The sequence below is a fragment of the Apteryx rowi genome, unplaced genomic scaffold, assembly GCF_003343035.1.
Source record: "Apteryx rowi isolate R43461 unplaced genomic scaffold, aptRow1 scaffold_55, whole genome shotgun sequence".
Taxonomy (NCBI): Eukaryota; Metazoa; Chordata; class Aves; order Apterygiformes; family Apterygidae; genus Apteryx; species Apteryx rowi.
In genome coordinates, this window is record NW_020450816.1 from 1,675,088 (window position 1) to 1,697,795 (window position 22,708).

Genomic DNA, 22,708 nt, shown 5'->3' on the forward strand with positions numbered 1-22,708 from the left:
ATCAGAGAAACCCTAGAAATGTAGGACTAGATGACACCCCATCCATCAATTCCATTCTCTGAGATTAGGTGTAGGAACCCTGGCAGATGTTTGGATAGTCTGTTCTTAGACACATCCACTGATGCAGATTCCACAGATTCTTTAAATAATCTTTTTTAGTGCTAAAATGTTGTTAGAAAATTATTCCTAAAATTTAAACTAGACTTTTCCCATGCTATAAGGAAAGCTGTTTACTTCTTGTTCTATTCTAGATGGCATGGAGAATAATTGATCGCCATGCTTTTAAAACAGTTTTTACACATTCAGTGTCATCCTTCTTCCCTCCACATCTTCACTTTTGAATGCAGAAAAAGTCCAATTTTTTCAACTCTTCTTCACACACCTTATTTTCTAAACCTCTCATCACTTGTTCACCTCTTCAATTTATCTTAATTTTTCTTGAGATTGAGATTGGTATTCCTGTATGAAGTATTGCGTTCTAAATTGGGCCATATCAAGTTACAAGTAAAGCAGAATATCTCACTTGTATACTACATTTCTGTTTAATAACTCCCTAGAACAACAATTGTTGTTTTTCTTTTGGAAAGGGTGTCACATAATGCACTCCCTGTGCTATCATTTAAGCTGTTAATTACAATATTAAATAATCCCACATGCAGGAGTGAGGTATTCAAGACTCAGCTTTGAACCTATTTTGAGTATCAACTTTCAACAATTACCTAATAACAGTATCATTTTGTCCAGGTTTTTGTGGTTTTCATTGAAGAATATTACTTAAAAATATGTCAGCAATCTAACTGAAGTTGAGTTATACCATACTTGTGGCTTAATCCTTATTCATTAATCCAGTTATTCCATCAAAGAAGAGGATAGGACAGCTCGACTTGACCTGTGTTGGACAAGTCCACGTTGGCTATTTTTGTCCCCTTATTGTCCTCTGGATGAGTACAAACTGAGCACTTTATAATCTGTTTCATTATCAAAGTTCCATTGACTGGTCTATAATTTCTCTGGTCCTGTTTTTCCCTTTCAGAGATACATTTTTTCTCTGCTACTGTTATGCAGACTGACCTATCTGCAGTGAATGTTCAGAGATAATCTGGGAGCAGCAGGAAGGGAAGGCGAGCCAGAAGCCGATGGGCGCCCACAACACCGGCGGGGCAGTGACCTCACCGACTAAGGTGAGGACCCGAGCAAGGCGAGCAGGGCAGGGCTGGTAACAGTGACCAGGGTCAGCCACAGCCCAGTGATCGCTGAACAAGTCCGTAGTGATGAGACAGGTCCAAGGTCAAGCCAGGAAGTCAAGTCAGTGGGACAAGGTCAAGATCTGCAAGGTCTGATTTCACTGTACAATGTGTAAATTGAAAATGGAGTTTTTCACTGAAATCATTCTGACCTAGTCTGAGCAAAAGTATGGTTTGTCCAGCCATGGTACCTTAACTTTACAGTCTCCTGAAGGGATAGGCTTCAGGCACAGTTTCTCTACAGGTAGTTTGCACTGGTAGCACTTACCCACTTTCCCACATTTTCATAGGCTGGTACATATATAATTACATTCACACTTCAGATCTGTTATACTTTTTTTTTTTATCCAAGTACAGTGGTACAAGTTTTATGCATAAAAAAGTATTTTTAAGTCTCTTTTCCATAGCCTTGCTTTCAGTTACCTCCTGCCTGCAACTCATCTTGTAAGGAAGGGAAGTATCAGACTGCTTCATTATCTCTAGATAGGTAATATAAATAGAAGAGTCATAAGTGTTCTTAAGAAGAATTAAACAATTTTTTTAGTCATTAATAATAAGTAAATAATCATAGAGTTGGTAAGAATTGAAGATCTAGTGTATTCCAGCATTATTTTTGAATAACCACAGACCTAGCTGCTTCTAGCTTCATTGGCAGGCATGAAACACCTTTTTTCACTGAAGATGTAAGGACCCATTTTACCAGGCATGGGGTTGAAAGCACAAACTCAGATTAACAGCATAACTTTACCATCTGATAAAGCTAGCAAGCTCTTATATTATATGCTAATCAGCCAGCTGAAGGAGATACAAAATATTTGGCCAGATAAAATATGCACAAAGAAACATATATAAAGAAACTATTAATAAAAACACATTTTTTCAAAATCAGCAGTAGAAGAGGTGATTGACTCAATAGGTAGATACATAGGAAGATGGAGAGATGATAGCATATGACAGCTGTCACCTCCTCCAGTTTGGCTAAAGGCTTTAGTGACGAAAAGTTGTTACCACCTAATGGTTGTTTAATAATCCATGAAAAACTACTTGGTAGCTAGTTTAGTTCTCTGTGGACAAACATCCACTTTACAAAGATCTCAATCGCATGCTACCTAGCAGTTCTGTGGGCAACTTCAGTGGAGTAGCTAAGTGAGTTGACACGAGGTGTTTCCCGGTACTGCTTCCTGGGGACTTGGAAACACTGTACAGCTCACAGCAGTGCGGAGCTGGCTGCAGTACTGCTGCTTCTGCTCCACCTGCCCATGAATAGGTACACTGAATCAATTGCCAGAACCATTAGTCAGGCTTTTCAGGAATACTACTTCCACTGCTTTGAATTTCTGAGAAAAAGTGCTTGCTGGGGAATTGCGGCTTTGCCTCATTCTTTCTTCCTGCTCTGCCACAAGTCATAAGGATGGTCTGAAATAATGCCAGTCATCCTGATAATAAGAAATGCTTATTTCCTTACCAGTGTGAAGAAAAACAATAAGTTGCTTTAAGATAATATTTTTCCTCTAACCACACTTACAGAACACGCTGAATTTCCACTGAAAGGCTAAACTAATGCTCTAAACTCAGCTCCATGGGCTATTTATAGAGCCTCTGCTGGCTTGTGATAATGATCCTCCTCAGGCTTAAGTCACAGGCAGAATAATCCTGAGTTCTAGACCTTTTATTAATCATGTGTGTATTTTTGCTTTGTAGGAGGAGGACTACATCCTACGTGCATGCTTGAATGCTGTTAACAAAACACCTCAAACAGAGTATTGCATTTTCCCAAAGCGGTCTTGTGTCAGAGATCAGGGACCTGAAGTACTTTGGCTCCTACAATCATAATCCCAAGGAACTTCACAAGCAATGGGTTTTATCCTAAGAATACACATGCTCAGAACTGCTATTACTGTCCTCCACATGCCCCCAAATACCACAGTCGAGTAATTGTCCAAAAACAGACAGACATGCAACATGTTATCTGAGGTATTCAACAATGTAGAACATTAAAATAATTATTTTTCCTCTTTTTTTTAATTTGGACAGGAGCAAGCACTAATCAGCTTAGAGAAAGGATCACTCATTCCTCAGAAAGAAGCAGACACAGAACAAATGCTGTCTCTTTTGCAAGGAGCTTTTGGAACAAAGGAGCAGGCAAATTGCACCAAACAGCCTATAGTCTTCAAAAGGGAGGAACGATGAAGCCTTTGCTGTATAGCTTCTTTCTGCAGGCTTTTGAAGTCTCTTAGATGGTGTTCGCTGTAGTGGAATGGTGCGGGTTCTACACAGGTGCTTGGAAGCTGGAATGAAAATTGTAGCATAAATATTCATTGCATTTCTTATAGTTTCTTTCCATTGCCACACCAGTATGCATTTGTGTGCTATGTATTAAATTCTCACTCTGGACTTTGATACCAATGCTCTTTTTGGTTCAGTGAGACCAGGAGTCTCCTGAAGGCATCAATTTCCCTGTATTTCAATGTCTGACCCCTAATATTTCTTGCAGAAACAGCTGCAAAATGGTTAAGAATGTCGTTTTATAGTGTTACTGCTCTAAGGTATGTATAATTTTCTAGGAGGAAAAGAATGTTCTTTGTGCTGAACTATATCACACTAATTTTTAGCCAGAGGATACATTCTTTTTTTAAGTTTAGCAAGATTTTATTTTCATATGAGAAGTGTCCTGGAAAACAGATGATTTTCCTAAGTTATAAAAATTGTCTTGATATTTTTATATCCTTCACCAGGTTTTACTCAGTTTTCCACATTGTGAGGCTATGGAAAAATACAAGGAAAACTTTGAAGAAGGTGGAAACATCTGAAAAATCATTGGCAAATTGTTACAGATTCCCTACCAGCAATTCCAGTGCTACTCTTCAAGAGAGCAAACTGGATTTAAAGCTTTTAATGAGACAGCAAATGGCAGATTGTTTCCCCTCACTTTTCATGCTGCTAAACTCTGCTGGAAGATGCAGGTGAGAAGTAATATTAGAATAAGGTCAGTAAAGACTTGTCTTAAGCTGCTCTGCAAACTAGAGGATCAGGTCCTACTCTTAGGGTAGGAAACAAAGGAGATTTCATCTATTGACCAAAAGCTAACCATACTGAAAGCAAATAAGTGTACTAAAAGCCAGACCAGAAAATGAAGACTGAAAGATTCTGACAGGTTCTCTGATCTCACAGCAGAAGAAACCCCAAAAGGTAAATTATCAGAGAATATTGCAGAGTATTAATACCATAAGAACAAAGAAAACAGCAGGAAATACAGATAATGCTCGTGAAATCCTCACATTACTTAATCTGACTTGTGATGGACTGTCTCCTCAGCAGAATAAGCCTCTGTGAGTACAGAAAGTACTTTGTCAAATGCTCTTTTCTTTTGATCAGAGAGCTTGCTGGAGTGCAATTGGTTAGGGCAGACAAGTTTTTAAGAACATCAGAAATGTGTGCTTTCTGGACTTTGTGGTCTTCTCCAGTTCTGAACATCCCAAATTCTGAAATCAGCTGATTCAGTGGTGACAGAATAGACTTAACACTAATTGCATCAGTAATAGCTGCTAGAATGCAGGTCCATTCAGGGAAATATGTTTAAGACTAATTTCTAATAGACGATGCCTGTTATACAGGAACAGATAAAGAGTTCTCATTAGGTTCCTTTAGAGAAACATCTTACTACAGGATTTGAGGAGAAATCTGTCTGGGAAAACTCTTTAAAATTGTAATTTAAAATAAAATTTTGTACAACCAGATAAAAAAGATAAAAATACCATTTGTCAGATTTGCTGATAGGAAGAGTACCTACTGAAATCTCTTTATAATTTGCCATAAAAGTTGAAAATACGCACATTCCAAATGCTTTAAGGAAATAGTTTCTGTTATTCTATTTTAATATTTCCAGCAATGGGAGTCCAGAAAAAATGATTCGTGCAGAGCATGGTTACGTATACAACATGCACAAACTCTTTAAAGAGCAAGTGAAGACTGCAAAGTTAGGAACTGCCAGATGAAAAGGTAAAGGTACCAGCATAACTTCAGTGTGGTCCCACTGTATGCATACTGTGATCCAGGTTTTCATCAGACAATCTTACACTGATTTTTACACTGTGATCTAGGGAAGAGCCTGGGCTATATGTTGGGGTGGTTTGTAGGACCCCTGCCTTAGCTGTTACAAGGTTGGAAGGGAGAGAGGTGTGGGGCTGGCAGGGTATGCACACCTGCCACCAGCAGGTTTGGGGGGGATGGAGCTTTTTCAGGTACTGTGTCGTGATAGTACATAACCCTTCTAGCTAGTGATGTATCCTCAGCAAGCATAGTGCTTTCTGACATTTTAGGTAGCACAATACAGCTAGTCTCATATTCAGCTTCTGTGAACAGCCTCTGTAAAAGCTTAAAGCTCAAATAAATTTAGTTTGTTTTTTCTATAGAAAGCAGAAGGCCCACTCTAACACAAAGACTAATTCCCAGCCAAATTTTAGTCCTTAAGCGAAAGGATGGGGAGGTGGCTAGGACTTTCCAAAGAAGAGGATATCATAATATTTTCTAATACCAAACAACAACATTTTCCCTGTGTTCCACTTGTGAAAATAGCAGAATGATTCTCTCTGAAATTTTCAAAGTAAAGGACCCCATTAATCATACACATGAACTATTTTAGCAGTCCAAATTTAATAGAATTATAAACAGTTGAAAATGGTCTTTCCTGATAAGACCTGTTGGGTGGTCTCAATACAGGTGTTGCTATTAGTCCTGACTATAGCACTCACTTGCACAGGTGTGTGCACACATGAGTATGTGTGTGTGTTTTACCTAAAATAAGTTATCATTTTATATTTTATTGTAAAAAAGCACATATTCTCTTATTTTAATGCTGCTTCCTGCAGACTGCAAGATAATAGTCCCCAACAGGTATAACACTCATGAACAGAGAAGAGCATTTAAAAACACTAGATAACTAATACTGACTGTGTTTGAGTACTGTACTCTATATAGACGACACTGTATAGCAGTGTACAGATACCCCTGTCAACTGACCAGCCACTCATGACTGGAAAATGAATGTTACAAGATAATAGAGGGGATCTGTAAGTATGTTTGCTGTGTCTGTGTTGGTTTCCTGACATTGGTACTGATAAATATGAAAAGGAATTACATGAGCAGCCACCTCATATGATTTTGAAGGACCTAGCTAATAGCAATGCAGTGACCATAAAACATGGTACTTGGTCACAAAGTAACTGGTTACTTGGCTGCAAAACAACTGCTAAATAAATAAATAAATAAATAAAAATCCATGCAGTTCCACCAAAGTAAGGGTACCAACCAAAAAACTAGAGTTTTTGTTAAAATTCTTCAAATGAGTCTATGAAACAACACTTACCACAGAACTTTATTACAGAAAGTAAATGACGTAATCTCTCTGTGATTACTTCTATACTTCAGAACAATTACTTGAGGCAGGAAATCTTTAGATAAAAACCTCTAATGATGCTAAGTCTCCTATGTAACCTCCTTCCCGAAAACATTACAGTTAATGATGACAAATTCTTTCCTTTTGTATCATAATAAAATTCAGTCTTTGTGGTTCAATAAGAACAGTGGAATATTTGCCCTCCTTCTTTCTAATTTTAAATTTAAACTGGTAATTAACTTATGAGGAATTTATAAAGGTGGAAAAACATTTTTCTTCTTTTGTTGCTGTTGTTTTTGTTTGTATTGAACTTGAAATAACTAACAGTTCAACTTAAAAAAGGCCAGTGAATTCACGAGTTCTGGGGTATAGAAAAGGAAGAAATCTGCATGTGTTTTTCTCTTTCATAGGCTATAGAGAAAAAAAATGAGCCCACAAGATGCAGCCAGAAAGAGTAGGTCAGTTTAGAAGGAAAGAAATAAAACACCAGCTACATACAGCTATAGACTGCACTGAACTAGAGAAAAACTAATGAAGATCCATAGGAGGTAAAACTATAATAAATAAGATAAGCCATTTCCTGAAGTGATGATAAAAAGCTATTCATGGATTTCTTGGAGCTATTCATACCACCAAGGCAGTGAGTTCATGCCAGCAACCCTTACCAAAAGACAGCCTGTCTCCATAGCACCATAGCACCTGGGCTATGGCTGTCCAGCTGTCTCAGGGTGTAAGTGCAGCTGAACTCTGAGTCCCTGCAAACACCTGTGTGCTCACTGGCTGTTGTGCTTTGTGGATTGGTGCATGTGTGCAATCCTGTTACAGGCAGGAGCCATGAGAAGATTTTGCAAACAAATAAAATAGAAGGAAAAGAAAATACTAACAGCTAAACCATGTGCTTTCTGCAGCGCATTGCTGCTAAGTCTAGACCATGGCATATAAGTACCAGCCAGGACAGCTCACTTCCAGATAATAGTATCTAAGGGCCACATACTACTTGGAAGCACAAATGTGTCAGCTGATCTACTTACTTACCGACATTGTTAAATATAATGCTAGTTTATGACAAATTTTCAGTCATTATGCAAAAAATTAATTTTGGTGCTGTGAACATTTCAGTTCATGCCAGTAGTACTTACATTTACTTAGGAAAGAGTCACACAACTTTGCAGAAGATATTATATTTATAAAATCTGCAGCTGTTTCCTTCAGTTCAAAAGAAGTGGTTCTTTTTACATTGATAAGGATTATGCATAGGAGTAAGGATTGCAGTGTTGTTCTTCAATTTAAACATTATGATTTTGCATTTGAGTCTACAAGTACTTTCAATAATGTTAGTGAAAATGAGTCCTCTACTGTTGAGGGTATCTACATGAATCTTTTACCCTTTAAAATACCCATCTTTAGGAAGATGTATATAGAGAAGGCTCTCGGGAACTCTGGTATATTAACATGATATCATGTACTCCTGAGTAGATGATACCATGGTTTAAACCCCAATAGTAATTTAAGCATTTTCTATAGCAAGGCTCTGCTCTGACAATCATTGCTGGAAAGGATGTGGTAGTTTAAGACATAGCTGTCCACAGCTGCTTGTTACTTCTTTTCTGCCAGAAATTACCCTACAGACAGTTCAGCTATTGGAGCAAATTGGAACACTTGAGTGTTCCTCATCAACAGCATTGCAAAAGTCATCTGATCTAATTCAAACTGACGTTGTAGCTGTGTGAAGTAACTCAGCTGATTTTGCATCAGAGTGCATGTGGAGGGCTCATATATTTTGTTCCCTGGCTGAACGGTGAAGATGTGACTGTCTGCAGCTAGCTGCTAACAACTAGGAGAGAGTTTCTTTGTAGATTGCCTGTTGGTGGCGTGATGCTGCTGCCAGCCAGTACTACCTTTGGCAGACTGGAATCAATAATGGTTGCTGTAAGGAGTCCTTGTCATCTGGATAAAGCCAGAGACTTTACAGAAGCAACATCTTAAATGCTTGACAAGGTTGAAGCTGGTGTTTGAGACCATACTGGCCTACAGATGCTGGGATTAGAAAGCTTTTACTGAAATACTCAATGAAATGATATGAAATACTTTGTCTGAGTATGCACTTTAGCATTTGCACATGCAAAGGGAAAAAGAAGTATGTTTAATTCAATAATGCCTATGTCTTTTTCTTTTATGGGAACTGGGCAACAGTAAGCCATTGACAAAGTTGTTATAAAGTCATCATAAAGTTGTTAGCTGAAGAGAAGGTTGTCACAGTCATTTTGTTACTTTGAACCGAGCTGAGAGAACTGAGGAAGAATTTTCCTAGCTCAGAAAATTGCTGATACTTTTTTACAGGGTCAGTACAGAGTTTAAAAGAATATGTTTTAGCATCAGATATATGATAATATTTTGAAGTTCATGCTGGAACTTTCTACATGTTGAACTTAAAATACACAGCACTGCAGTTAAGGCAAGAAAAACAACACAGAGCACACAAGAGGTTGCTTGGTTGTGGACTGTGTTGCATGAGCCCAAAATATAAACAAAATAAAAAAACTCAAAAATCAAATAACCTCTCCCCACAACTTTGCAGTAGTGTGTGAAGAGGGTCCAGAAATAGTTGTTCTGGGTGTGCTGAATTTTACAGTTATCTACAGGTGTTAGCAGCTTTTGTTACTTCTCATATTCAAAACAAAATATTATGCTTCTTAATTTCAGCTCTCGGATGACTGGCTGGTCTATCTAGAAAGCAACACCCAAAGTACTAATTATTGCTGTAAAATGCAAATGCTCTGTTTTAAAATAATTTTTCATCCCTGTATGGTTTTCTACCAAGTTTGAAAGGGTGGGTGACTCCTGCTCTCCCCATATCACAATGTCAGGGCTGGGGCTGAGGCTGAGCTGACAGATCAGCTGGAAGGCAGGCAGTATCACCGCCCAGTGCCTCAGTTGCTGTGACACCCTGGGACTGTGTCCTGCTGGATATCAGTACAGCAGTGCCTGTGGCGCAGGTGACCAACCCGAACTGCTGTTGGAAATGATCAGGAAGGTAGGCGAGGTCTGGGTGCTAGTCTGCTCATGGTGGTTAGGTCTCAACTGTGAGACTGAGGGATGCAGCCCATGTGTGTGCCCTGGCCTCATCCCCAGGGCATGTCAGGCACTGCTTTTCTGGGAAGGAACCAGGGTATTTTGCTCAGATGGGAGCCAGCGTATTCATGGTGAAGTCCCCAGATCTAACTGGCAGATCAGATTAGGGAGTTTTCACCACATGCACCTGCTGAGCAAAGCAGACATAGGCTCTAAGTCCCTGCCAGAGCCAGATGAGGGAAGTGTATCTTGAGTGCAAGATGACTGTTAATACCACCAACAGGCCACGGCAGAGTTAGACTGTCTAAACAAGGTCCAAGCCTAGGATTGTTTGTTCAGTATGCAGAAAAATGATGCCAATGTCCAGGAAGCAGCTTTCCATCACTTTCCAAGCCTCCTGCCTGCATCATTTCCTCATCTTCTCACTCAGCTCTGCAGGAGGTGCATTGCCATAGCAGTCCTGGGAAAGGGAGCAGGTAATTCCAGGTCACCCCACCAGAAATTCTCAGCTCTGTGGATGTCCACTTTCTCCTCATCCCTGCGTTCACTGCCTCTTTCCAGTACAGCGGCAGCAACTCCCTCCATCTCCAAACCTTGCATATGACTACAGTTGCCCAGGGCTCTGGAGCTGGGGAGGGGCTGCCAAGAGACACAGCAGCAGGTGGCAAAGAAGGAATCACAGAACGGTTGAGGTTGGAAGGGACCTTTAAAGATCATCTAGTCCAACCCCCCTGCTCAAGCAGGGTCAAATCATGAATCATGAAGAAATGGGCGAACAAGTATTAAAAAAATAAACCCACCCTCAGGAAGGTTAAGTGATTTCAGCTACTTAAACTAAATCCATCACTGCTGTCACCATCATCAGAGCCCTGTCAGAGCTACCCTCATTGATTTCAGTGGGCTTTGGATTAGGTCTGGAATCAGTACAAAATATTAAAAGAGCTGATTAAAAACAGTGGCAGCTCAAAGGGCTTGGCTAGTCAAAAGCCATCTTGGTGCTTGAATGATGTACCCTGCTCAGCAGTTGGCTGCACCACTGTTGGGCTATTTGCTTTCAGAGGACGTGTCTGTGGGTGACAGTGACAAAGATAAATCCATCCAGGGGACACCATTCGATCTAGAACTTTGACAGGGCTGCTGCCAGCCAGCAACAGCTGACTCTGGACACCCACGAGTGCTCCTTCTGGACTGAAATACTACATTAGCTTATACAATGCAGTAGGCAAAAATAGAGCAGATTTGCTTCTTAGCAGAAATGCTAGTGCTAAAGTATGCAGTTTTCCTTTTTGCTAAGACTGCAAAAGCAATGACCATTATGGCCAAACTCAAAGGAATACTGTCAGTTTAGTGTAAGCCCAGAATCTAAAGAATTTAAGTAATATTTTTAAAATCTGGTAAGAGAAGAGCTGTTTCTATTGCACAGTTAATACTGAAAATGATTCCCATAATAAGTTTGATTTTCAATTTCTCTCTTTCTCTGTCTTTTGTAACTCTGTAAAAATGCCTCAAAGCAAAAGTCTAAAAACCTCCAGTATTCCCTGAAACTTCATGTCATATCTTGTCCTCTGAGCATTTCTAAGGGAAATTTGCTTTAGAAATGTGCTAAAGAATCAGTGTTCAGGAAATATATCTGCAGACTTTTGAACCATTTTCTACCATTTTTTTGACTCATGACAAATTGATATGTTTTGGCATTGTCTGAAAAGCCTAGATTTGTTGACCTCACAAAATATTAGTAAAAGGCTGCATTTCTTTAGCTACCTCATGGAGATATTAGAGAAGATCTGTTTATGTTTGTCGCATTAATACCTTTGGATTAAAGATGGCAATAGAATTTTGGTTAAGACTGCTAATAAAGATAGGCAAATTTTGCAAAGGACTTAAGATTATCATGCTCTACCAACTGAAACCATAACTTTTCTCCCCAGTCTTTCCGTGAAGATGTAATCCTTTGTCCTTTGAAATTCAAAAATGTATTTCTATTGTTTCAGTGACTCTGAATCAAGCCCAACAACTTTTAACAGCCAAAACCTAGCAGCACTGAGTGAAGCTCAAGGGAGTTTTGTGTAGAGATGGTGGTAACAAACTTCAGATGGCTCTAACCATGCTAGGGTTAATAACAAAATAGCAGATGAAATGCAATGTTGTCAAAAGCACAAAGAAAATCTCTGTGGAAAGAATAATATGATTTACTTTTGTGCATTGTTACGTAGGCGTGTTCATGAGGATTCACAAATGTTTCTGAAGAGCACTTAAGAAAGAGGAAGGAAACCAAAACACAGGTTAAAGAAAACAACTCTCAGCTCTTCCTCTTTACAAACTAGGCAGATCAATGTTGTGCTGGGGTTATAAAACACTCTGTATGCTGCTTGGAAAAAAAGCGTAAACATTTCCTGAAAATGCACTTAGATGTAGCTGGTTTCCCAAGTGTTACCAACTCTTTCCTTGCTTAAAAAAAAAGCTTTCTTTGCATCGTGGAGAAGATGGAAAGGAGTAAGTCTACCGACAAACTCTTCTTTCCTTTGCACGCATAGACCCCTGGGAACTAGACTAACCACAGGCTAAAAGGGAAATTTTGCAGCTCCTTTTGTTGAAAGATTGGCAGTACTTCACTATCAGTACAGAGCTGGCCTCCATGCATTGCTCCCGCTCTGCTTTGCTCAGATACCTGGAAATGTTTGAACTGCTGGACAGAGCTCAGTTAAAGCAGATTAACTGTGCTGTCTTTTGCTCTCTCAAATAAATTCAGTTAGTTTTCAGTTTCGTTTTGCTTTATGTCCTTCCAGTGTTAGGAAATTAGCCTGTGTTCAGTGAGATTCCCCTTCACCCTGAGCTGAAATCTGCTGTCATAACAGAGGTAAAACTGTTTGCAGCATTGTCACAAGAAGCATACAGCATTTGAGATAAAAGCTTTTGAAACAGCGCAGAACTGGTTATCAGTTTTGTCTTTTGAAACCAGCAGTTTAAATAACTTTCACCCCTAGTTCAAGGATACTTGCTGGTGATAAATGTTTTCAAGGATGATTTATGACCTTCAGGTAGCCAGAGAGGACACAGTGTGCAAACAGAAAATGTTGAGCTATCACTTTCCAGCTACACGTGAGAAAGAGAAAATGAAGAAAGCTTTTTTTTAAGGCACAAACCAAAGCAGTCTTGCACAAGAGCAAACAGAGCAATAGTATAGTCAGGATACAAGCAGGGAAGCTACATAGCTTATCAAATGCAAATTTTATAAATTGTGTATTTATAAATCACTTAATGTCTTGTAAATATAATTTGTTAAGTATTTATGAGTTTAAATTCTCAAAATTAAATGTCTGTAAGGCTTGGAGCTACGTGTTAGCAGTGACACTCAGATTATTGACATGTTACTGCTAGACAGTTTTCATCATAATATATTATTAACAATAATAATATATTTATTTTTACTGCTGGCAAAGTGGCAAAGGCAAAGTGGGATCTGCTGTGATTGCACTGTGAATATGGCAACAGTATTTCATTTGGGTCTCTAGGAGAATATTATGGGTACTCATCCTGCTTCCATTGATGTCATGGGCAAAACATTTGGTGACTCCATTGAGAAAAGGATCAGGCCTCGAGCATGCTGCTCTGCTCTCTTTACTGCCCTGTCACGATGCTGAGTGTCTGAAGTTAGGAGCTCTCCATATATCAGAGAGCTTCCTGTCTGTTCCTGACTCCTCATTGATTAATTCATCTAACACAGTAGGTCTTGAAGGTGTTCCTTTTCTATTGCCGCTTGTTACTTTAGTAACATTTTTAAAGTCACCTTGCTCTTTCTTAAATGTTTTAAGCCTTGAAGCTGAAAAGCTCTGCCACCTTGAGTGAAGCTTGTGTTTTCCAAGAGGCAGAGAAGCAGGTCTGCTAAGCCTTTTTGTAAACTGCGGTATTTTTCCAATACAATGCTATAACCTTGTGGAGCTATCTATAATGAATTTAGGACACTGTTCTTAACAGCTTCATCAGTGCTTCCCCTATATTTTCCCCTTTTATCCTGAAAGATTCTCAGACTTGGAGAATGCCTATACAGCAATCACTTCACCCACCCCTGAGAGCAGGCACTGCTGTCGCTGGGCATGGCCACCTCTGTGGTCTCGTGGTACTGCCCAAGTAGCTATCCCCAAAAGATTAGAAACAGATGACAGTATGGATGTATGACATGTCAAAGGATCACCCAGGCAACCTCCAAAGCCCTTGGTTACAAAGAGTACAAGAATTTCAAGCACTGAACATGGATAAGTTGCATTGCACATTAATTTCTTATACAGCCATCTGCCTCCTGTCTTGTCTCCTGTATTAAATAGTTGTCCATGAGCACAGCTTTGAGACCCTTTGGTCTGGTTGTGCATGCTGTGATCATTGCCTTTACACAGACATCTTTCTTCTTCTTCCAATGTATGTTTTATTTTTCCCATTTCTCTCTTCTTTCACCTCTAAATCATTTCCCCTAAAACTGCACTTAAGCTTGATTATTCCCTCCTTTGCACAATTACATCACCCCTTAAAACCCATGCTGTATTTGTACATGGAGAATTCACTGTTGGATCTCCCCACCCTTTCTTTTTTTAACAAAAAGTGAGCAAGTAATGAAAGGAATAAACCTCCACAAAGTTTCAGTGTTATCCTACTACACAGTGGTTGTTAAGACGGCAAATGAAATGTAGATTCTCTAACAAAAACTCTAGAGGAGGTAAAAAAAAAACGCAGGTGGATATTTGTCATTACAGAAGGCTTTTGTATAGACCCAATATTATACAGGGGGTGGTAACCTCTGTATGTTTTTATACACCCAAACTTCAAGTCTGTGGGAATTTCCAAAGTGCAAAGAACACAGAATCAAAGACAGAATTATTTGTAAACATGGGATAGATGAGATTTATATAACAGGCTACTGCAGATTTATGAAACCAGGAGAGAAGTAACTACAAAGGAAATTAAAGTTAAAAATAATCATGAACCACAAAAAGACTGTTCTTTCTTCTCTTTCTTTGGCAACAGTTTTACACCCACTTGCTGTGTGCCAGTTCATTCTTCTAGGTAGCTAGCAGGACCATTAATAGGGTTTCCAGTTTAAAAAACAAACTTTACTTTAGTAAATACTTTTTACTATATGATTGAAATACATTTTAAATTACTTGGACAAAAAGCTTTTTGCCTATACTTAGGCAATTAATATACTTACAGGCAATTAATATAGGCAATTTGCCTATACTTGTACAAAAAGTCTTCTAATAGTATGTTTCAGTGTAATACATTTCTTTTGAGAGCTGAAATAACTAAAAATAAGAGAAATTTAAAAGCAAAATCTTAAGCTAACCTACATTTTGATGAAATTTATTACCAGCAGAATACTATAAAACATAACCAGCACAACTAGGCTGCACTGTCCACTGTACGCCGGACAGCTTTTTTCTTTTACATGATGAACGTCAAATTCCTCAGATAAACAAGGAACTATCCATTTCTCCATTCTTTGCAATGGTATTCCTTCTCCCTTCTCTATTTTTGAAAGGGCGCAAAAATTATATCCTTACACTGTTGTTACTCAGGTGTCCTCAATATCTTCAGCTGAAACTAAGCGGGCAAGACAGACTGGCACCCTTCTCCTGGAAGGGGTTTTCTGAATTGTGCTCCTTTTTCTCCTGAAGTGTCCTGGTTTGGGAGTGCCGCCATGATCTGTAATGGATATGATCAGTAATCTTTACTCTGGAACATATTTTAAATGTAACCATAACTTGTCCCTGGAGGGTCTTCTAGCTTGTAGATGTTTATAGACCTCATCACTCTTTATATACTAAGTAAGAACATATTAATAATAAAAGTGACAGTGCAGAGCTATACTAAGTGTGAGGAAGTGTGACACCCAACAAAATCCCATATAAATCAATAATAAAACTAGACAGAGAAACAAAACGAGGAGAAAGATGCGAAATGTTACTCGGCAGCACAGGATATTAATGCGCCATGTATTACACACAATGACACTGACAGCAATGTTGGAGGGCCGGGAGACTGCGCAAGATCCTTATGGGATTCCAACTCTACACCAAAAGCCAGGCACGGTTTTTTAATGGATTCAGTGAAGAGATTGTAGGAAAGCACAACAGGCTAAGGAACTTCCTTAATAGCAACAATTTCCTTAACAGTAAGGAAGTTATAACCCATACAGAAAAAGGAAGCTGTAACACAGTTAAACTTCACATGTGCCTGTCTAGTGAACGATGTGGGGGAAAGGTGAGAAAGATGGATTCCTAAAATATTACGTGAAGAAATTTAAGAAAAATGTGTACAGATGCAACGTAAGGATATTCAGGTGTGCTTTAATAATTGCAAAAATACAGTGACTCATCACGGGAATTCCTGGATGTTTGTATGTTTTCCCTGTCTTATTTTTGGAGATTAAAAGTAACAGCTTTTCACAGAAATAGGATTTTTAGTGTTGTATGAAAGTAGTTCTGATTGATAGAAGGATTTTAACAAGCTGTAGGTAAAGGCTTTTGACTTCTACAAGCTAAGTCCTGGACTTGCTGAAATCAGTGTTCATATTAAATGTTTTGAAGCCTGTTCCCTCACAGAATAATCTGCAAGACTAAGGTCTGAACGAGACGCATGAGATCTTTTCTGTGAATCTTGCTAAACAGCACCTGTTACGAAATACAGATTTTATTGTTGGTATTAGTTTACAATCACAATCAGAATAACATTAAAAGGAAAAGTTTGTAAAAATGATTATTTTTTTGAAGAATTAGGACAAGGTAACTAAAATAGACATCTTTTGTTAGTAATTTTCATATACCATTCTCACAGCTGACTGAGGTGAAAACTATATTAATTAGTTTAGAGGAATATGGTGGCATATTCTTCATGTAGGGTAAATGATATTTTCCTACAGATTTTATTTAAAGAATTAATGAACAGTTTGATCCTTCTGTATTTTCCTATAGTCATAAAAGATTTAGGTGCATCAATTCAGCCCCCAATAGGGTACTCTCAGAGCAAGGGCATTACAATTCCTTCCATTTCAGAAATTTAACCTACTTCTAGAATCAGTTTTGGGGTACAACATGAGACCAACAACCTCCAATGAAAGACGGACAACCTTCAGTGAAGGTACTTGGATAATGCTGCTCTGGAAGAAAGAAGATAGACACTGCAAGTACAGAAAGGTCAGGTATGGAATAAATTAATTCTGTAATTGGTAACGAGAGACTTCCAGCTCTGGCAAATTATGTACTTAATACAAATTATTCATACTTGTTTGTTTTCTTACATGAGTGTCTGTGATATAGTCCTCAGATGAAAAGAACCAAAGAATCTAAGATTTTGCCATTATGCTAAAGCACGTGGGTGTTTTTGACCCAGTGGCTGCTGGCTTTTGGCTTATGTTATAGTGAGTTTTTGCAGTGTCTCAAATATTTTGGATAAGGAGTTGGATATGTATTTATATTTATTCATTCTATTTATTTATACCTAAGCTCAGTGTTTGTTTTTAATGTAATCTTGAATGAATGCTTTTAGTAAATGCTGATGTCATTTAGAGAAAGCATAAGCCAAACAGTATGTCTGTTTATACACTTGCACTCCATCAACTTCAAAGCAACCACTAAAGCACAACTGATGAGAGAATCTAGTTTCATAAAATACAGATCAGTAGCCACATGCTTTTTTTTCTATTGATTTGTAATAATTTCCTTAGAGCTGGAAGAAAGATAGAAATATTTTAAATTCTGATTTGGTTCTAGCATCGCTCTTTGTCCAAATCAGCCTGAGTCCAGCCTATCACAAGACATCTGCACTTTGGCAGTCTCTTGAGATATTGAACACAGAATCAGGAAAACAATTTCCCAGCTATATTATCAGAGAGCTCCATGCTCCATGCACAAGGATTTTCTGATAAAGAGACTTTTCAATCTGATAAAGACCATGAAGGCTCTTTATGGTACCCTGATTAAATGAATTGTCTCATGAAGTAACCAATGCCACTGAATCAGCTTCTAACTCCATGATTGTACGTGTGTGATTCTGCTTCCCCTCGGGGGGCTTTTGTGGGAACCTGACTGCTTTTTGGAATGAAGAAGGAGCATGGTGACAGCTGCTGCCAGCAGTGAGGGAGATGAGGGCAAGAACAGGAGCAGTATGGCAGAAGGAAGCAAGGACTCAAGGCTCAGCAGCTGCTTCTTGGACTTGCTCCTTGCCTGCTCTAAGCGCTGCTTGAAGAGAGGAGCTCAGACCACTGGGCAAGTGTCATTGGCAGGATTAATAGCCTGAGAGAGAAATGAGATACTTGTTATCGCACATGGCAGTTTAGTAAGATGTTGCTTGCTTGATTGCAAAAAGAAAATAATTGCTGGTGATATGTCATCAGCATCAGATGCTGTGCCGAGGCTGTTTTCAGGACATTTTCTGCCCTGTAACTGAAGGAGTAGCACCAATGTGTCTGACCCTGATTCTTAGAGGGGTTGTGCACATCTGTCTCCAGGTAACATCAGCTGGAGTGGTGGCTGCTTAGTTCCCCTGGAAAGTGCCAGTCTCCAGCTGTCTTAAAAAGGTAAGTAGTATAAGTACAAGAAATGAATACAAATGTTCCAAGTCACATTTTTGCTTTTGTAAAATAGTCTCACATACCCAGAAGCTTCCAGTTTTGTATAAATAAATTCTGGCAACCTCGAGATTAGCTTTGCTTAGACCCTTGGGTGACATCAACCAAAGATAAAACAGTAGGATTAAAAGATTTGGGAGCTTTTAGAATAATGGTCGGAGAAGTGTTTTCTACCACAAAACAGAAGAGGTAGAAATAATTTAAAGGTAGTGCTTTCGCTCAAATACTCTCATTCCTTACAAAAAAAGACGTGGAGTATTAGGTATAAAAATAAACATTCTGAGGCAAATGGGAATGTCACCTGATTTAAAATAAATGAAAGTGTAGGGGACAGGGTTATAATTTTCTGTAACTTGAAAGTTAAATGGTGAGACATATATAAAATCTCTTTTCAATTCCCATGTTAATAACTAAAGATGCAATATCACGTGCTGCAAAGAACTGAGCGTGAATGATTCTCTGTTTCCTAGACCATGAGAAAAATCTGGGCAAGCTTGAAACATTATACCCCAGGGACAACATTCAAACTGGGGCCGTCCATGCTGTGTACACGTACATAATGCCATGAGAAGCTGCCTGCTTCCCCGACAAAGCAAATGAGCCTCTGGCAGATGAGAGAGAAGACACGACTGAAAGAAACCCCTGCCTTAGTTCCCCTCCAGTCGGAAGAAATTTGAATCTAGATATGAGAATCATTATGCTACCCAACTTTTAAGGTTTTGAAACATATTACAGTACATCATATTTCACCTGTTAACCTCAACCCACCTTAAGAATGGCTAGATGTGTAAGGAGGGATTTTGTTGGTACTTCAGATCTGAATCACTGACTGGATTTTAAAAAGCAACAGCTTTTAACAATTAACCTCTTTCTCTTGTTACCTGAGTGGTTTTGTTTATGTGCATAACCTCATATCATGAAGTTTTGATTGTTTGTTTACCCTATTAAAAATAATTTCTATAAATAAATTTCAAATGTCAAAAAAATTATTTTGTTTGGCATCAATATATAGAAGGAAGAGCTGAAAGAAAAAATCCAGCATCATTATTTACTGGGAAGAAAATGAAGAGAAAACTCCTTTAAGGAGAGAGAGAAGGAAAAGAAAGCAGGAGGAAAATATCAGGAGCTGATCTGTGGACACTCCCCCAGAAGGTCATGAGAGGTAATGGAAGGAATGAAGCTGGTGATGGAAATCAGCATCAAAGACAAACATCCAAAAAATGCAATCTTCAGAAAAGCAGCAGGCAGTCAGGCAGGGGTTCTGGGAGAATCCACAAACCTAACCTCAGTGCTAAAATACAGCAACCAGCTCTGCTCCCTTTCACACCGTGCAACACCACTGGCTCCAAGGATTTGCACTCACACAGAAGGAAACTGCAATATAACTCCAAGTGTCCACCTAAAAAAGTAAAACAAAAGCCCTGCACAGGACACTTTGCATGGCTTCAGGTTGTTATGCAGTGACCTGCTCCAGCTGTACATACGCTAAAAGTCCCACGCTTTGGTAAGAGCTTATGAAGACAGAAGTTGTTTAGACAGAGTTAGATGATGCTGACCAAATAAATGAACATAAAATCCTCAGATGTAAAAAAGGAGGGATCTGAAAACTGATCTCCAAAATGTAGCATCTAAATATGAAATAAGACTGTTACTACTAATTGCTAAAATTACTCTTTGTTTTTAGTTTTGGAAATAGTTCTTACTACTGGCACATTAGCAAAGGGGACCAAAAGCATTTTAAACAGAAATACAGTTAGTTAACTCAAAGCAAAATGAAGCATGCTGTTAGAGAGATTGCATGCTATAAATACATGTGTACTCATTTTTGATACAAACACAGTGATATGTTGTACTTTTAAACTGACTTTTTTATAAAAATACCATGTGGAATAATTTTTGTTCTTTTTATCTATTTTGCAAGGAGACTCAAAGACTCTGCACTTCCCCCCCATCACTGGAATTGTATTAAGACTCAAGCATTCTCTCTCTGTCTGTCATATTTTGGTTGCTCTGGAACACTCTGCCTTGTAATTGAAAAAGTTTACAAAAATTTTTAGATTGTCCTTTTCAAACAAAAAAATATTTTCTTGAGAAGAGAGTGCAAGCTTCTTTTACAGAGAAGGTAAATATTAAAGCCCTTTGTGAAACAAATAGGGTCAAAATAGTGGAGGGGTAAATATTTTTCCTACAGTTAACTCCATATGTCAATTTTCTAGCCAGGGATATATCAGCACTAAAGCTTTTCTTTCTACTTCTCGAGCCATACAAAGGCTCACCTTCCCCAAGCTGTTGTGCTAGTTCTGAGCTAAAATTTCCGCATGTGGCTTAGCTGTATGATCCTCTTTAAAGTCTTTGGGTACCATGCAGATAAAAACAGTTGGAAGAGCCTGCTGGGCCCCTGAGCGTTCATTCCCTGAGAACAGCAGGTCAGAGCATCGCTGGTGTGCTGACTCTAGCAACAGCGGGGGATTAGGTGGAAAGTGGATCTCAATTATGAAAACCAGGAGTACTTAAACAATATTTTTCTCATCATGTTTAGTATGATGAGAATGTAATGAAAAACACGAAGCATAAACCTTGTTAGATAACACTTGCTTTGAGAGTAGTTGATTTGCTGGGTGGAGAGTGCCTGAAACTCTTCTGAGCACTGCACTGCCTGGCTACACTGGAAGCCTGGGCCTGGCTGGGATGAGTGTTCACCTTCGGTTTAAGTCACTGCAAGACCATGATGCTACGAGGAGGGATGGTCCTGCTGTTGCCTTTCAGACCCAGGTGAAGAGCTCTGGGCAGGCGCCTGGTGGCATGCATGCCTCTGGGCAGCAAGTGGGATCAGCTTGCTGTTTGCTGATCCAGCTGAAAGCTCTCTCTGCAGTGAAAAGCCACGGCCTTGCAGTCGGCTTGAGCCAACATGAGGGAAGAGGCAGGAACATGTGGCTAGCGCAGGGAAGGCCTCCTCAGGCCTCGGGGCGTCGAAGGCACAGGGAGCTCGGCAGGCGCCTTGCAGGGCCACAGGCAAGTGCCATGCACGTGGGAGAAGAGGTGCACACACACGTGTGCACATGCACACACTCAATTGCTTAACTTACTGTTTCAATTTCCTCCGGTATCCTATTCAAGTCTGTAGAATTCAAGCCTGTGTAATTTGAAATAAACCTATGCTCATCATATTTTACCACATCAGACAGTCATGGCCATATTTGAAAGTGTCTGAAAACTCAACTTTTTATATACCTGGGTTTTTCTGGAAAGGTTTGTACTCTGGCTTTGTAAGAACAAACAGCGGACAAAAAATGAACAGTACAGAATTACACAGTGACTTGATAAACAAAACACTTCAGCGTCTCCAAATTAAGAAATAATCAAACTGTGAGTAAGTGAGAAAGCAGTGTTTGTTGTGGATTGACACACAATTAATCCTTCATCTATATAGTGTGTGCTTGATATTTAATGGGAGCATGCGGCAGTCAAGACCAGTAGCTCCCCTGATTATGGGATGCTTTAAAAATGGTTGTGAAAACCATGGAATGGATTCAGCAGTTACAGTGTAGGAGTGGTAATGTTTCTGGCAGGGCCCCATCAATAAAACCCCGGAATAACATGGACCAGGCTTTGCTGAGAGTTGTAGGATCCATGGAGGCAAACAAAATTTTAATAGCTATGTTTATTAGCTATAGGTACAAACAGGCAGAGCCACTCCATCAGTGCAATGCAACATCAGTGGCACTGGTATAAATAGGTTATGTTTCATTTTCTTCTTTTGAGATCCTGCATCTGTCACCACTTTCCTGTAAGTCCTTTTTGCCTTCTCCAGCTCAATTTGTGGTTCCTCTCAGTAACTCCCCCTCTTAGCTCTTTTCCAGTTTGTCTGCCTCTTTAACCCTTTCAATGGGCTTCTCTTTTTCATTTACATTTCTCACACAACAAATGTTCTGGAAAATAATGCGCACTTCTTTCTCTTTCCGTGAAACACCTGCTTTGAAAGAGCGAACACGAAGCGCTCGGTTCCAGCGTGCAATGGCAGGACACCTGGCAGCACACTTCCGCGGCACAGGCATTCCCCGTGCCGGCCGTCTCCAGGCCAGGGACGTGCGCACCGGCCGCACCTTCAGCACCCCGCGCACGGCCGCGGCCCCCGCGCCGCGCAAGCCGGGCCCCTTCCCTCGGCACCGCGGTTTCGGAAACACGGGCTGCTGCGATGTCTGGAGCCGCTCGGCAGGGTTTGGGGCTTGGGAGGTCCTTGGCCGGGAGGCGCCGGCGGGGGAGGACGCGGCCCGCCGCCAGCGGCGCGGCACATCTGGCTGCCCCCCCCGCCAGCTGTGCCCCCCCGCCAGCTGTGCCCCCCCGCCAGCTGTGCCCCCCCGCCAGCTGTGCCCCCCCGCC

At 39.8% G+C, this 22,708-nt stretch overlaps 1 protein-coding gene and 1 long non-coding RNA gene across 5 annotated transcripts in view; both read left to right on the forward strand.

Annotated features, from left to right (window-relative positions):
• LOC112973510 overlaps nucleotides 1-19,262 on the forward strand; it is a 36,853-nt gene extending 17,591 nt beyond the window's left edge. For all 4 annotated transcript variants that reach the window (XR_003256003.1, XR_003256004.1, XR_003256005.1 and 1 more), the window contains 5 exons: nucleotides 1,034-1,181; nucleotides 2,946-5,243; nucleotides 16,755-16,900; nucleotides 18,209-18,277; nucleotides 18,799-19,262. This is a non-coding gene — a long non-coding RNA (uncharacterized LOC112973510). The remainder of the gene's footprint in view (nucleotides 1-1,033; nucleotides 1,182-2,945; nucleotides 5,244-16,754; nucleotides 16,901-18,208; nucleotides 18,278-18,798) is intronic.
• Nucleotides 19,263-22,103: 2,841 nt separating this feature from the next.
• KIAA1109 (KIAA1109 ortholog) overlaps nucleotides 22,104-22,708 on the forward strand; it is a 129,882-nt gene continuing 129,277 nt past the window's right edge. The window contains exon 1 of the mRNA XM_026081481.1: nucleotides 22,104-22,115. The gene's annotated coding sequence lies outside the window, so the exon portion shown is untranslated. The remainder of the gene's footprint in view (nucleotides 22,116-22,708) is intronic.